We start from the raw sequence: 17356 nt of genomic DNA, 5'->3' as shown, positions 1-17356 counted from the left end.
CCAGTGCCGCCACTCCTTCAGGGCCAGCTTCACTGCTAGTAGTTCTCGGTTACCAATGTCATAGTTTCTCTCGGCGGGGGAAAGCCGATGCGAGAAAAAAGGCGCAGGGATGGAGCTTTTGGTCAGTGGCCGAGCGTTGGAACAGAACACCCCCAACCCCTATGTTGGAGGCATCCACCACAAATTGTCTGTCTGGATCCGGGACTTGGAGGATGGGTGCCAAGGTGAACCTGGACTTCAGGTTCTGGAAGGCCTCTTCGGCTGCAGGGGTCCACAGGAAAGGAATCTTGGAGGTGGTGAGGGCAGTGAGTGGGGAAGCGACCGCGCTGTAATTCCTGATGAACCTTCGATAGAAATTGGCGAATCCCAGGAAACATTGAAGTTGCTTCCGGTCCCCTGGACACCACTCCAAAAACCTTGCGTAGCTCGGAGGAGAAGGACTGGTAGGAAGCACAGGCAGGAGTACGGCGATCCCATTCCGCCGTTCCCCACAGGCGAGCTCTCCCCGTTCGGTGGTTGATAGTAAACGCCACCCTGGCATCTTCTGATGCGAAGGTGCGGGGCTGCAATGCAAACAGGATGGAACAGTTCGTCAGGAATGCGTTGCAGGCCTCAGGATCCCCAGCATAATGTGTGGGCTCCCCCACCCGGGGCTCCAAGACCACCATTGCAACTGCTGGAATCACTCCTGAGGAAACCGGAGCAGGTGTCGGCGATGCCGCCGCGTTGGTCTGAGCTGTGGCTGCTGTGAGTTGCCGTACCTGGTCAATCAACGAGGTGAGAATCTGGTTCTGATTTGCCAGGTTGCGGCTAACCTCGGCGGTGTTGGTGACCACCATGGTCTCGGTTCGCTGCATCACCTCGCCTCGAGCCGGCCCCATGCCATGGTGCCGTCTGCTGGATCCATGTTATGGCCAGATCGTACTGTAACGGGTGTAGTAAGGACCCATGAGCAGCACGACAAACACCAGGCATGGTTTGAATCAAAGCTTTATTTTCTTCGGAACACACAACAGGTAGAACATGCAGAGGAATACAGCGGCAGGCTCTCGTGGTCGGGGACAGAAGGCTGAGTGAATTACCGGGCAGAGGCAATGCGGGGTAGGCAGGGTCGGTAACGGGGAATCAGTTCAAAGGGAAACGCTGGAAGATCTTGCATGGAAGCGGAGAACGATCTGGCAGTGAGTGTGTGTGAGGCTGAGGTCTAAATAGTGAGTGCAGCAGAGTGAGCAGGTGAGCTGATGAAATGGGCGTGACTGGCAGGTGCACTGAATAAACTGATTAGGTGAGTGAGAGATGGAAAAAACAGGATAGTAGCGGCAGAGCTGTGACCGTGTCAGACAAATGGTCTTTAGGTCCAATGGGACATTTTTCGGACTATTGGGGTTCCGTTTGTTGGGCCGTCAGAACAACGGCATAACACCAAAACTATCATATAGCAGTTACTGCTGCTGTGGGGAATGGTGGTTTGTTTTGGTTTGTATTTACAAAAAGTTTCAATGTGCCCATGTTCAAACAGTCACACTTCCTTCTTCTTTCGCTGGATTCTAACAATATGAGGGATACAGTATCTACCCCACATTAGAACATCATGCTATTCGCGTCACCACCTAAAAATATGTTGCTGTCCGAAAACTGTATATTTGGAGTTTATCAGAAAGTTATAGTGTGTAAGTGTGTGTGTGCAAATACTGTATGAGTGCTGTGCTCTGAAATACTTGGACACGCAAGCACACACATTCCTGAGAATGCATATGCATGGCACCACCACCTGGCTATGCATCTCTGTCTGTGTTATGTGTGTGATTCGTGTCGTGCCATTCTTCTTAACAACACATATGCTGGTGTGTTCAGTCCAGTAGCCAGAGTGGCAGCTCCGAGGTTTGAGCTGAGCAGCGGGCATTGTGCCCTTCATGGTCGTGACAGATGGAGCCAGTAGAGACACAAGGCTATTACAGAGGACAAGGAGAGAGGGCTGGAGAGAATAGAGGGAGTAGAAATGTGTGAGGGAGAGGGAGAAACCAGAGTAAGAGGAAAAGTGGGAAAAGATTGAAAAGGCGAGAGAAAGGTTGAGACAAGTGAGGGCATATTAGTGCAGGTTTGAGAGGGAGAGGAAGAGCTACAGAAGGAGACAATCAGGCTGAAGAAACAAAGGATAAAGAATTAATGAGAGGGGAAATAGTCAAGTAAAAAAAAGCAGGAGTCAGTGAGGGGGTGAGAGCACTGCTGAACAAAAGCAAATTTTAAATCCTGGACATTTACACGCACTTGCCACCTCTGCTCTGAGCTGATTGGTTTGTAGATGTGGTTTGCCTAGGATTGCCTCCCACTGCCAAGGAAATGGAAAGACTGCAAAATTATTAGTTAATTTCTGCTTAGTCTAATAAGCACAAAAGATGGAGGCAGAGGTAAAAGCAGGTAATGTACGTCTCAAGTCAAGGGCACAGACAGGCACGTACGCCAATAAATCTGGATCTGAGACCATTCGGACCAATTGAATCCTATTATGAACAATAGCCAGTTGGGCCCATTACCAAGATGGCATAGTTATGATGCCTGCGCATTAGGAACAAATTGGAAAAACTGCAAACTCACTGTCAATGACGAAACCATAGCACTGCAACTGGTAAAGAAAACTACACCTCAGTCAAGAACATTCTGGAAGCTACCTGCTTTGAATTGCAAAGTCAAAATCTTTTGAGAATGCATCAAAATATTTCATAATGTTAGAAATATGAACTTGTCAGTCTAACAAACTTTTATTGTAGAGAAGCAAGAAGAAAGGTATTCCATGTATCCTTAACTTTAGTTGTTTCAAGTTCATGTGCTAAGGCTTGTTTAAAAAAAAAACATTTTCACCAGACTGTAACCAGATTTTTAAGAGGGACTAAATTAGCATTATCACATCAATCATACACTTTTCCCAAACTTCTATCTGAAAGTAATGTTTACTTTACACCCACATACTGTATGACTTTCAATAATGGTATATTTATTTTAGCTAACCTTTTTATAGATGTCAGTGTGCTGGCCTGGCTTTTTGGCGATGTTGCTGTTTTGTTGCGCCTTCCTGTCCTGTGATATTGGGGATGCAGTTAGTCCATTAAAGTTTTATTTTTTTTCCTCTTAAGAAAGAAACGTCGGCTAACATTACTGGCAGAGATATACTGAAATGTAAGATTCTAGTAGTCAATCAGGAACGGCAATGTGATTTTCTGAGTTTGACTGAGGATGTTGACTGAAACTGCATTTTAGTTCATCTGTCCATTCACCCATCTTTTATCATACCAACAAAGTCAGTTAAAATGAATGCATTGTTATATTTTTGTCATATATTCAAACCCCAACATAACAGATTAAAACTAATACATCACAGCAGCATCAGTCAAGACTCAAAGGCACTGAATGCAGGGATATTACCATCTGTGAGAACCAGTACAAGTACACACACACACACACACACACACACACACACATATTCCATTACCAACAGCAGACTATTACTTTACTCCCAAAAGTAAAGTTTCTGGTCATTAAAAAAAAAAAGGTAATTAATAAACCAAAAATGTACTAGTTTCTTAGAATATTACTGTTAATGTGCCTTATATTTATATTTATTTTTAAAGAAATTATGGAAAGGGGTAGGGCAACTGTAAGTGATGTCTACCTATCAGAGGGAACTACTGTTCCGATTCTTTCACCTTACGAGTGTTTATCATAAAAGGCGTGTTTCATTCAAAAAGGATGCTTTAGCTTCAACATTATTAATATTTAAACATTTCTTTGTTCTACAAATTTGAAGAACATAATCATGGACACTTTAATTGAGAATATATACTGTTTTACCTGCAAATTAGAAGTAACTTGGCTGCACTAATATCAAGGACTGCAGTATAAATTAACTTATCTATAGTCTTAATTATATCAAATATATTCTTGAAGTTACATTTTAAAGATTACAACAGTGCATTAATTTTAATTTTATCTTAGGGAAATTCATATTCTATGTTTTTGTTGTTAGCCTGTGTGGAATGTTGAAGTACGCATTTTAAAGAGGGATAAAAGATACCGATTTGTGTAATATTCATGTTCTGGACAATACATATGTGTATAAAATGTTGCATTGCTGAAAAAAATATTCTATTTTGATATGAATCACAGATCAAAACATTTTTGTCAGAAATGCACAGTCTCAGAAAGAGCAGCATATAAGGATCTTTAAAGATTTAAGAGCCCTTTAAAGAGGTTTTATTTTTGCTTTCCCTATAACAATTGAAAAACAAATCCAACAATTGTAGTGTGACTTTCAAAATTAACATGAATGTTTTTTTCAAGTAGTGTCATTCTGTACAATCCACGCTGGGACCATCTTGTTTGTTTTCGAGCACAAAGTACAAAACAGAATTCTCCACATTGAAATCAATGCAGCATTGGATAGGAATGTAAGTGCAAACACACACACACACAAAATCTATTTTACAACCACATCTGGTTGCCTTCGGACATCTCCATTGTTCTTTTCCTGCCCTTGTTCGCTCACCGAAATCCCCAAGCTTGCTTGCTTCTGTGTCCTTTCTTTACAAATGCAGCATGCATAACCTATTCCTCTCCCCTCACTGCTTCTAACCAGATCAGTGTTTCTGTGCCATGACCTATTTACCCTCAATGCCTCTCAACCCTACTAACAGCTCACCTACTCAGGGTGGAAAGCCACTGAACCCTGTTGCCCTAAGCTTTGGTCATCACTAAGCATTTCAGCTAGGATTAATGTCACAGTCAAAGCAACGTACACAATTTCCAAACCCAAGAAACAATATAACATAAGAGGTGGTAATTGTGAAGCTTAAAATCACACTTTTAGAAAACATCCACCAGACTGTTGGTTATGTCACTGTATGTCCCTTTGTCAGATCTATTCAGTTTGCTATTGAGCAACAACTGCCACAGCGCCTTTCGTCACATTTTGCTTCAGATACAATCAGTTACATTTCATGTTTACAAAGTCACATATTACACCGTGGGGAACCTTTTAACTCCACGTTATTGAGGCTACTGACCCTGAATATACTATTAACAGCCTAATATACTATTAACAACCTGGTCTCACTGGAGTGTGATGGCGGATGGGACCAACAAACACAGACTTATAATCAGAGGACCGGAAATCGTGAGTTATTCTTTCTGACGACAGTATGTCATGGGGCATACTTATTTTAGGCCAGACTATGATGTTTTCTCTTCCCCTTAGTTTTGTTACCTATACAAACCAAATTAAATGAAATATTCTGTTTTAATTTGTATTGTTGCAGTACAGAGTCAACACTGCATCTGAGGTTATAGAACATTATATATATTTATCATAGACTTTAATCCAAGTTACAGCCTTTTCTATAGTTTTTTTTGTTACTTGATAACTGCATGACATGATTTGGTTCTGTCATATAAGTCCCCATAAATACAGTTGCTTTTCATTCCGTGAATTTGTATTTTCAACAATTTTCCTGCACTCATATTTATCAGTGCCTCCAGATTGATCATCCAGAATGGTTCAATTGTCTTTGTGCTTTCACTACTAAATAATGTCAAATGTTTTTGTTGTTACGGGACTGATTGGACTGACTTTTCATAGCTAATGATAGCAGTAAATGTGCTGAATATTTTTCTAGTATCATAAACACAAACTCTTGACACAGTAACAATGGAATAATGTACTGTATTCTTTGCAGTGCAGCACAAAGATGAGCGTTTTTGTTTTTCCATTTAGTTTTTTATTGATGTGATGACAATGGAATTATAGGCATGCTGTATGCAGTCTGCCTCATAGCTGGAAATAATGATTTCAAAGCCCACATAAAATGAATAGATTTTTTGTTGACAGTGAAATAATCTCTTTTCCCTCAAGAATGACCTTCCAAAAGGTCTGTGTTACGTTCTACTGCTGGGACATTTCCATATCCTTTCTGGTTATGCAACATGTCAGCCACAGTGCAAGGCTTCCTGTCAGTGTGGCATAATGACTCTTATCTGTTCATCTTTTCATTTATTTATGACGATGACAGTGTACTGGCACATGCTCAGCATGCTCGGAAATCGTAAGGGGACTAATTAGTTGGGGTTTCGTAGGGGGTTGAGACCATTACACAGCCTCCAGTTTGGTTTAAATTCAGGTAATGACTATCAGAGTGTGTGTGCGGCGCTGGTGAGGGCTCAGTGCTGCCACTTGTCTGCCAGGCATTGCTGTGATCGGGGCATGTTTAAAACCTGGCAAACCGGCCTCGTCACCTGGCACCCTGGTCCCTTACCAGCCTCAAGGTCATCAAGCTTGGCATGCTGTGTCGAAAAGCTCGAGGGGAGAGTGTGAGAGGCATCCTAGAACAGTAGTGATGGGCTGCCATGTTGTAGCAGGGGTCCTTCTTCGCTTGTAGCAATCTAAATCCAACCGTTTATTTACAGCTTCAACATTCCCCTTGAACAGGCTGACGTCACTGATTTTCCTAAAATTAGATAGCCATTCAAATAAGCAATGTGATGTGATTTGATGGACATTGACTATGAATCTCCCTATTGATGTCTTTGTCAGTCACAGCTGTGTTATCAGACAATGCCTTTTGGAGGAGATTGGAAGGAGGACATTGATTGGTGCAGATTTAAAGCCTGGTTTAGTCTGTCTGAAATTCAGATCTACATATGGTTAATGAAGTGGATGCATGCATGCACTAACTCCCACTATCACCTCCCCACCCCCTTCATCTTAAATACCCTTCTCTCATATCTTATCATCTTTTCCTCACATCTCTATTTAAGTTTTCTTTTCTTTCTGAGGTTTTGTCATAATTCTGTGGGTGAGTTCATTGAGTCTCTTGGGTTCGCCCAGCTCTGGCTTAACCTGTGGGTATAAATCTGAGATTGTTTGACATGTCTGTGCATGCATGTATCTGATGATCATAAGACAAAGAAAAAGCTGAGAACGAGCTGCTGTGATCTTGGATGCCATTCATATCCAGGATCTCATATCATTCAGATCATTAAGAGGTCTTTGAAATCCGCTCTCAGTGACATAAAGAGGCACATATTGTGATGGGTTGTCATTAACTGCTGCAATTTAAAGACCTAGTTGACAGTCTTAGAGATAGTGGCATTATAATGACTTGCTATATGCATGGTGAGATGCTTTGATCATCTTCACATGAAGGTGTGAAGGACTTCAGCTTAAAGTGAGTTTCATTTTAAATAGATCCCTTTCATTCTCACCACATACTGTACCGACTCGCAATTTAGGCTGTTGAGCTCTTACATCAGCATTCATAATTGCAGAGAAAGTCCAATCGAGAATAGGATTTTATGTTACCACAATAATATAATTCTAATGTGCTTGTGGTGTGATTTTGTGCCATAAGGCTCCAGTGGTAAGCCTGATAACATCAATTTACGTATGATACATAATGACTAATAATATTTTGCTATATCTCCTGATATGAATATTTTGTTGCAATGATTCATATGATAACTTAAGTTACAAGGTATTACAGACTTCTTTAAAATATCTCACTGTAAGTCTGCAGTTCTTTTTTGCCCCTTCAGGACAATGAAACAAGCTTGAATCACATGTTGTTCAAGACTTCAGATTGATTTGATGGGAAGGGTTGATTTCCTTCAATTATCTAGTGCTTGTAGGATCAACTAGTTATTAGGAGTTAATGCCAGATGGAAGAATAAAGCAGGAAGACTTTGCAGAGGGGAATTTGGTTAAGTTGACCCTTTGAAATAACAATTTGTTCCTCATATATATGAGATGTATGGTTCTGTGTTTTGTTTAAACACTGCCATGTGTTTCTTGTCTCAGCATTCAATGGAAATGTCATTATCCTCTCATTTTCCACATCCGAAGATTAAAAACATAATGGTTATGTTTCTGTCAGCTGGGATATGTGCAAAAGCCCAAAGTCTGTGAAATAATACTAATAATACTGATACCAATAATAATAATTATTGTTATTATTATAATAAATATTACCAATAAATTGCAATAAACAATAATTCAGCTTTTCTGTTTATATTTTTCTTTTTTCCTCTCTTTTCAAAAGCAATCTATATGTTTATCGAGCTGGAATTAAATCCTTCCTCGAAATCGCAATAGATGTTATGTTTGCTCGACTCTTAAATGCATTGTTTTGTTGGTGATGGAGACTTGAACGATTAAACGTCTGAACGAGCCTACAATCCTAAACACAGAGCTAGTGAGGTAGAAAAGAGAATAATAAAAGATGGTTCAATTATTGATTGGGACATGACAGCGGTACTGCTCCTCTGGGTACACTTCATCTGTATCTTCCATACAATTTAACCCAATGCTGCGAGGACGTGCCGCTACATAAGCAGTCTCTGAATGATGTTCTGCACTCTGTCATTCACACATGCACATGCATCCACCCCCCACACTGCAATGCATTATTGAGGATTGTGCGTCATTGTGTTGCTTCTGGTTAAGGAAGCTTATATAGTTTGTCACCACCATTGTAAAATAACTGTTTCCCCTCCTGCAATGCAAATGCTGCAGAGCTGGACTAAATTACTTGTGTTGTCTGGCCCTGGATGAAACAAAAGTCTCTATTCTAAGTAAAGCACAAGCTGGACCGATACCTCCATCACTGCTTGCGAGTGTAAAGGTGAGGGGACAAAGCAGTTTTGTCAGGTCTGAGGAGAATGTCAGTGAGTCTTCCAACTCGTCCGCATGTATTTTCTCCATTAGCTGCACTGCCAGCTGAACCAGAATAAGAAGGCAAATCCCAACAGTAATCAGTCAACAACAAAGGGGATGCTATATTGTCTGGAGTTGTGTGATGGTGAGGTCTCTGTGCTATGTATGTGGATTGTAGGTATGAGGTTGTCCCCCCAGGCGCCTTCTCCAGCCAGGTTTTGCCTTGTGCTCGCTTTCTGAAATATTGGACAGGCTCCTGGATTTTTTATGTCTCCACAGGCATATATGCCGAGTTTAGCACCATGTAATGCCTTTCAATCCATCAAAAACAGGAAGGGGGGCTTTTTGCCCATGCCCCTTGTTTGTTCTACAACAGCGGCCATTGTAAAAATCCCTCCGTCATGCATTAGTAGCACAACACCCACTGTGTTGTTCCCAGTGCTTTAGTGGAGACTATTCATTAAACTACCGCAACTAAAATGATGATGGTTGTCAGAACATGCCTGATGCCAGATCAAAAGGCAAGTTCAACTACATGTGTTAGTCTAAATCAATTTCTCTTTTAAATAAAGCATTTCATCTAGTAAAATTGGCATAATATGTTCTCTAAAGTGGAACAATAAGTGTGATGCACATATGCATGTTGCCATCATTGTCATATTGTTAAACCCTTTTTGTGTAGTTGACATCGGTTTTACTTCCTTGGTGTGTGGGTTGCCCAAGACCTTCCTGCTGTATGTGGGAAATTAATTACAATAACTGCAATTTTTGTTAATTGTTTTCGTCAGACAATTTTCTTTTCTTGTGACTTTATTTAAAACCAATATTTAGAAAAGCATTACCCACGGTGTCAAATGGCACTTTTGGTTTAGGTCATACTGTCAAAACCATTCACAGTAGAGGGCCTGTGGAAATCTATTGTACCAACCAGTGTTATACATCCTTGGTTCCTGAGACCCCATATAGCAGACGTGTCAATTTCTGTAACCAACGTGGTGGCACAGCAGTATGGGACAAATGCTGTCTAGCCATCCTTTATTTCTTGCCATGGATCTTTGTTGCATGTTGTCCCCTTTTTCTCTCTCTCCCTGTGTTAGCTGTCACTCCTGACTGTTACCTGTCAATTGGAGGCAAATCTTTAAAAAAAGGATATTTTTCTTCTTTAAGAGGTTACTTTAGGCTGGATTAAGCATCCTTAGACTTCAATTTATGCTTTAGATGATGCAAATACATAGTGATAGTGCCATGAAATAATGAGTACTTGGTAATGTACCAAGCTAAGATTGGTAAAATGCAGAGCATGTGTTGTGTGTTCCCTGACGGTAAAATATTTAACAGAACCCACCCAGACAGTTAGCCTGAGGGGTGTGATGACCTTAATGCACTGATAGAGAGACTTTTAGAAGGTAACAGTGCTGTCCATGGATTTTACCAATTCAACATAACCTCTCAACACAGTACACTTGAGTTGGACAAAAAGATCAACAACATGGGATGAGTCCATCAAAGATCATCATTGTACATGAGCCAAACATACAGCTATTGCTTTTGATAAACTTACTGTCACTGACAAAAAAAATTAAGAAAATTCCATCACTCATCACAAATATAAAATGTATTCACAGCTCACAGGTGACTTGTCCCTGCGTTAGCAGGATAGGTTAACTTAAGTACCCAGTTAATCCCACACTTAAATTAGATGTCTCACTCTATTAAAACACACAGTTGTACACAGTGGAACACAAATGGTTGGGGTCTTAATTTACCCATTCTCTGAAAAGAACCAGTGCTGTGAAACCAGCCACCATGTTACAGTGGTGGCTCTTCAAAGGTTACTTATCTGATAAATAACTGTACATTGCATGTTCAGCACGCCAATCATCACACACACACACACACACACACACACACACACACACACACACACACACACACTTTTGTACACTACTGCTCCTGCTGACTGTTTGCAAATGTGTTTGTTTCATGATTTTAAATTGAGTGCTCAGGTACACTCATAAGTAGTCAGGTACACTAAGGAACAGACTAAGCATGAAAAGGTAGCTGATTTTCACTTTTTGTATTCACATTTCCACATGTGGAAGGAGGTTGTTAGTAACATGGTATTGTGGAAAATCACAATAAAAAACAAGACGTTTAGTTGTTGGTTGTTAAATAATTCTCTTTCATTGCATTTATAAAATTTGATTAATATTGCTGATTTACTGCTGTAATTTTCTGCATATCTACACTATATATGTGTCTCTCAGTTTGTATAATTTACATTCCCCAAATGAGTTTGATTTGTCCGTTGCAGTTTGTAAACACGCCATTCAAAGTAGGCTCCTCCTCCCGGCTCAACGACACTAGCCAGTGAGTTTAGCGAGCTCCAGTTTCAGTATTAGAATTTATCAAAGCTTCTCAAGATTCCTACTCAGACCCCACCGATTACAGTGTCAACCAGGGCAGAACAGAGCCCCGGGTACAAGAGGCCGAAGAGTGACAGGCTTGAGGCAGAACGAGGAACGGAGAAACACACAAAGAACATCCGGAAAACATCAAAATGAAAAGAAAAGATAAAATACAGGCAGAGGGCAGGGTCTCTGCAGATACAACATCACCTCACTCTTCTAGTGAGTCATAAGTGATGATTGAGAAGGATTGTTTTTGTGTGGGTCTAAAGATTGTTTTTTTTTTTTTTTTAAGAATACTTACTGAGCCATAAAGCCTGAAGTTTCATATGAAATCATGTTATTTTCAAATGTATGTATTCATACATCTTCCGTCATGTGCTAAACATTTTGAATTACAAATTAAATAAATTAAAACATTGACACGGGGAAGTCTGACTTTTTTGTAAAAAAGTATATTCTACAGTACTTGTGGAATGACAAAGAAGTCCAGGTAAAAAATGCAAATGACCTGAAGACATAACACACACACACACACCTACAAATGCGTTGCTAGGCAACAGTGGCTAGTAGGGCAAGGTGCACAACTATATACACTGTAGGCCTGAACACCTCAGCACATGACTTGTAGGTTGTGTTCACTAAAATGTAATAGTGATAGAGCATGGGTGGACATTAGAAATGGAACCAGATTTACATTAGAATGTGCTAAATGGATTCAATGCAATAACCTGTTTTAAGAATCACTGTAAGTCAATGTAACACTCTCTGGTTACCCCGATGGGTCTTAGGAGCACAATGATGTTATCAGAGTTGGAAATGGCATTCACAAGCGTTCTTTATTATCATATATATATATCGACAGACTGGACCTGGGCGTGTGTTCTCCTGCCTTGCCTCCGAGCACACGCCGCGGGAGTTTTGTGTGTTCCACCGTCCTGCTCGTGCCACAACCAGTCTGTGTCTCTCTCCGAGCCCTCTCGCGCCTCCGTCACTAGCAGGGTTTAAATGCAACACAGTGAGACCAAAATCAGGATGCGTTTCAGCTGGGCCTAATTAAGTCTCTTCCCGGCCCCGTTCCCTGAACCACTCCCCCACTCTGTCCCCTCTGCAGCTGAGCCCACACACGCCCCGCCGCCACAGTCAACATTTTGTGGTTTTGACCACGTGTGTTTGGCAGAGGGAGACAGACATGTTACTTCACCAGGTTTGTGATTTGTCACATGTCCACTTAAAGTTACAGCTGTAACAGTAAAATATGTGTGCTGTTGAAGTCACCAGATGATTTTAGAATACAAACATAGTTGAAATACATACTTCATTTGCCCTTTCCCATTCCCCCTAGAACATGCATCTCATCTAAAATCCAGTGAAATAATATATCTTGCCCATCCCATGCTAACTTCCATGTAGAAAACTTAAATTTTAGTGTTTAAGTAGGCAAACAATTTAATACATGCCCAGGCACAATTCAAGCAGGATATGTTGGAAAATATTTTTTAACTAATGATTTTAACCAAATAAATTATGTGATCTTTATGACAATAATTGTGATACAAGGTAATAATCCTTGCATTTAACTCAGTTAACCACACCCTATTCTGATTTAGGTTTTCTGCTTCAAGAGTGTCTCTGCCTTTGAGAAATGTTTATGCAATTAAAACTCCAATCTACATTGCAGATATCTCACACAAAACTCATCTTCCAGTCAACAAACAGAGCAGTTGCCACTGAGGCTGGATAGAGTCATGGTTAGGGGTGTTAAATTCATATTTTAGGCATTAAATTGATGTTTTCATTCAATGCGCCTTATTAGAGAGTAATTAGTTAACCCACAATAATGGATATTTACTGTAGAGACTGTTTTTTGGCAATTTACAGAAAGAGTCTCTGAAAAATGTAACGTACGAAAAGGCTTCGTAGCAATCTGCGTGTTTCTTTTGTCTTATTCGGGGGAGTTATCCAACCGACAAGGGACCGTAACACACTCTGTCAGCAGGTTAAGCGACAGGCTGTACCTCATGTGGCAGCGGGAGAAACAGCTGGTGTGGACTTAAAGAATCCAGGAATTTAGTTTTCTTCCTTCTGCACGTGATTTAAGAGAGCGTGGGGCAAAGTTATCCATCACTCCTTTAGTATCCAAGCTCATCAAGTGAGGTTAGAACAGTTATTTTCGAGTACCAGTGTTTTTACCTCCTTTAGCAACGCGAGTCACAGTGTAACAGTGCAGTGTGAAGGTGTGCGCCGATGTTTATAGCCTTGGTGATGTCATGGCCGTCTCACAGGGTCTCCCTGGGGTTCCCGTGGATTTTGTCCAATGAGACACTAGTGTTGTGGTTTAAACCAAATCTCACACTCAGTTGAGATATTTATCACCTGATAGGTGGTTTGGTGCGGTTTCACAGTTTTGGCTTTTACTTTTACATGTAGGCCTCTCTCTTTCCCTCACATGATGAAGTCCCAACAACCATCACTATGAGATTTTAAGTTAAACAAACAGTAAACAGAATGGGGTGTCAAAAAAAGGTTGAAAGACATTTTCTGTAACAGACAAAAATTGTTAGCATTGTAGTTTCCAAATGCAGGTAGGACACATTTGATTTGTTTTCCTTTGGATTTATTTTAGGTCATTTGGTAGTCTTCCAAGAGTCCATTAAAAATATTGTATTTATTGGAACAATAGCAATATATTATTTGTCTCTGTATTTAGTCACGACCAATCAAATTGCATCTTTCCCATACATGTAAAGCCCCATTGAGTAATATTTGATTAAATCAACATTTTTTTTTTCATTTGAAGAGTTTTCTAGTGCTGCCAGTTTTGCTAAGAATCAACACTTTGTGCAGGTCTCATTTGCTTTCTAATAGCCTAGCAAAATTGTGAAAAATATATTGTATTGTATATTGTATAATGTATTATCTTGTAAAGTTAATTTATTTGCATTAAAAAAGAAGAGTTATTAATATCCTCAGAAAAACCACCAGACTATTTTTTTCTACACATTGAGGTTCCTCAGATGCTCCCATTCCATTCGTCCCTTTCATGCTTCTCTTAAAGATGAGTTAAAGGAGTTATTTTTTTTTTTTTTTGCTGCAGACACGGTGGCTTCCCACTCACACAGCCTTCACTGTAATTACTGAGGCTTTTCACAGAGCTGCTTTTGAGCATCATGCAACACCGTATGATCACACCTCACCAAGCTAACTCCCTGGGATATGAGATTGTGGCCATGGCAGCCGCCAACCTAGAGCCTGTTGCTGCCTGTTGTGTTACTCCCTTTGCATGGTGTTCCTGTGCATTAGGAGTTGCATGGCACTGACTCTGTAAATACAGTATGACTAAGGAGCGACTAATGAAAGCCCTGTCTGTACAAACAGTTTATCCCTCAACCTGGGCTTGCACTGTAACATGTTGACAATCTCACTTTCCCTCCCTCACTCTCTTTCTACATGTGCCAGAGTGATAGGAATCTCCCCAGGCTCCTTCATCCCCTTTGCTGGAAATCCAGGATTCACATTGTCCGCTTTTGTCTGCTATTCTCTCCAGATATTTAGGTATTCATCGCTCCTATTTGTGACTCCGTTGGGCCTTGTAGCCGAGGCCTGCCTCCAGACAGTACCCTAGAGAAGAGACTGAGGAGAAGAAAGAGGGGGTTAGAGAAACAAGCCACAGACGGTCCAGGACTTATCTGCTCTGAACACCCGAATGTCGGCAGCGCCCCAAATGCCATGAATAACCGTGGATCTATGTGTGTTTATTAAGCAACAGGACATGCTTTTTTGCAAAGCAGGCAAAGGGAATTGTGTGTGTGTGTGTGTGTGTGGACCCACATTGTGTAGACTTCATTTCAGCATAGATGCAGTTTTCCTCTGCAATACAAGGAAGGTATTAACGTTGTACTGGTGTCACGGAGAGGCTACAGAGCCTGACCGCCTCAGATGAAAAAAGAAGGATATCTGTTATTAAAGAGAACCAATACCGAAGGGAAATCACATTGCTGATAGATTGCGTATAATGAAGGATTTATTTTTGGCCATTATGACTGAAGCACCTCTTGTATTCAAAGTATCAATGTGATTACCAGGCAATATCAAGTAAATGGCTTCTTGGTAATGGCTCTTAAGTTTTCACTCTGTCAACAAAACAAGTCATATCTGCTCAATAACAGATAGTGTTTTCACATAGCTGCAAAGCATGATAGGAGATTAAACTCACAAATATGAGATAATTGATATTGGGAGAATCAAAGCCCAGAACAATTTCCTCACTGCTAATGCTGTGTTCTAATGTCATTACTCTGACAGTCACACAAAATGGAAGACAAACTGATAATTTGAAGCTGCCTCCTTTAGTTACCCAGTTTACAGACTAGTAAATATAGTAGCTACTGAAATATTTATGTTTCTCATTTAGACAAAACAGTGGTTACTTCCCTATTCTGCATGCAGGACGTCTACCACAGGGCCCGCAGTCAAGAATGGAAATGAGATAGGAAGTCAATGACATGTTTCTGGAGATGAATTATGCAATAGCATTGGTCCATGCTTTGTACACAGGGCTCTGGAGTTAAAATTCGCCATCTGATATAATGTAAGTAGGTGGATTTCTTGGGTAAACGCAGCTACCACCATCCGCGTGCTGGTTAGTGAGGGTACATTTCTCACCAAACAGCGCTGTATCTGGCTGCCGAGAGGCTGCCATCTTGCATCACTCTGTCAGGGGGTTTTCCGAGTGAAATTTGGCAGGAAGCTGTCATAGGGGGAAAATGAGTTGGATGTGATGTTTCTGAGATTAAAGAGAAGGAAACCACAGTGCTTTTTGCTTAGCACTACTGATTGGAGGAGCTTGAAACCACATTAGTAGTTTAAGGGAGTCTTTAATTGCAGTGAGTAGATACAGCAGCCATCAACTTATATTAGAACTGAATCCAAAGCAAGGACATTTTGATGATTTGAAAGGCGTTCCGTCATTTTGTTTTATTGACTCATACCCAAGTCATCCAGTACAAATTGTGGGTGATACTATATATAGTTTTGGCCATCATTTAAATCAAGGATAATCTACTCACAGAGTAAAAAAAAGGAGTGGTCAAACAATTTTAAGACATTATAAGACATAACAAAGGCATTAACACAATATATAAAAGAGAAACAAGACTATATAAAAGGGCACATAAGAATAGGATTTAAAAAGTCTTAAACAAAACTTAAACTGGGTGTGGTTAGAAGTAGCAGCCAGCAGTGATGTCATGGTGTAATGACACACCTTGCAATACAACCTTGCATCAACGGAGCAAGGGGATAATTTAAACCACTGGAGGCCAGCAAAAACACAAAAATTAAATTCATGTTAAATTGCTTATTTATGTAACACATACTGCTTTGCTGCTCTAAACCCAAGTAAGGATTCTACATTGTCTTATCTCTTCAAGTATTATGTTAATCATATGCACCAAACACCCACACATCTTTTATGCCTTTTTCTCTATTACAGCTGAAATGACAACTAAACAAAATCACTGTTTGTTAGAATATCATCATTGCTCTTCTGCGAATTTTAATAAATTGCAGCAAGCATGAGAAAAGCCATCCTCAAATGTTGGGAATATGGTATGTAAATCTTCTTTTGTCTGTAAAAATCAAGCAGAAAGGTGAGGTGGCAGCCAGACTCCATTGCCAAGTGATTTACGTTGACATCCACCTGTGTCATTATTCCTGCAACAACACCCCAAACGATCTTGACTCATCCCTCTTTTTTGGCATCCATAAATTGTAGCTGGAAATTTCCTCAATCAATCTGTTGGATTACGTTCCTGCATTGTGTTCAAGTGAGAGAGATGAATAACACACAATACTATTCTATCACCTGCATGTGTTTTTAAATTAGCTCCTGTGAGATTCATCCCCCTTCTAAAATTCTAATGACACCTTTCTTTTGACTACATCGGAGCTGGTTCTGCTTATGAATTACACACAAACCTCTAATGCAGATTGAATTATACAAGGTACCTTTGGGATTTTGCTCCGTGTCTCTTTTTTCTTTTTACATTACTAAGCAGGTTTGTTAATATAATGTGTAAAAGCCTTTGACCGCAGGCCCTGCAGCATGATTACACTGACACACGACCAGCATATATCTCTTTCATAAAGATATATTGTTATGTTTGCCTGCTTACTTTGAAGCGTTATGGATTTTTGGATGGAGGGAGATGCTGAGATGGGCAGCAGGAATAGAAGGAGTGTGTTTGGA

Source organism: Cebidichthys violaceus, unplaced genomic scaffold (assembly GCF_023349555.1).
Source record: "Cebidichthys violaceus isolate CVI_PGR_0920_01 unplaced genomic scaffold, fCebVio1.0.p SCAF_13, whole genome shotgun sequence".
NCBI classification, from domain to species: domain Eukaryota; kingdom Metazoa; phylum Chordata; class Actinopteri; order Perciformes; family Stichaeidae; genus Cebidichthys; species Cebidichthys violaceus.
The sequence above is the reverse complement of the archived record's forward strand: the minus strand, read 5'-3'. Positions refer to the sequence as shown.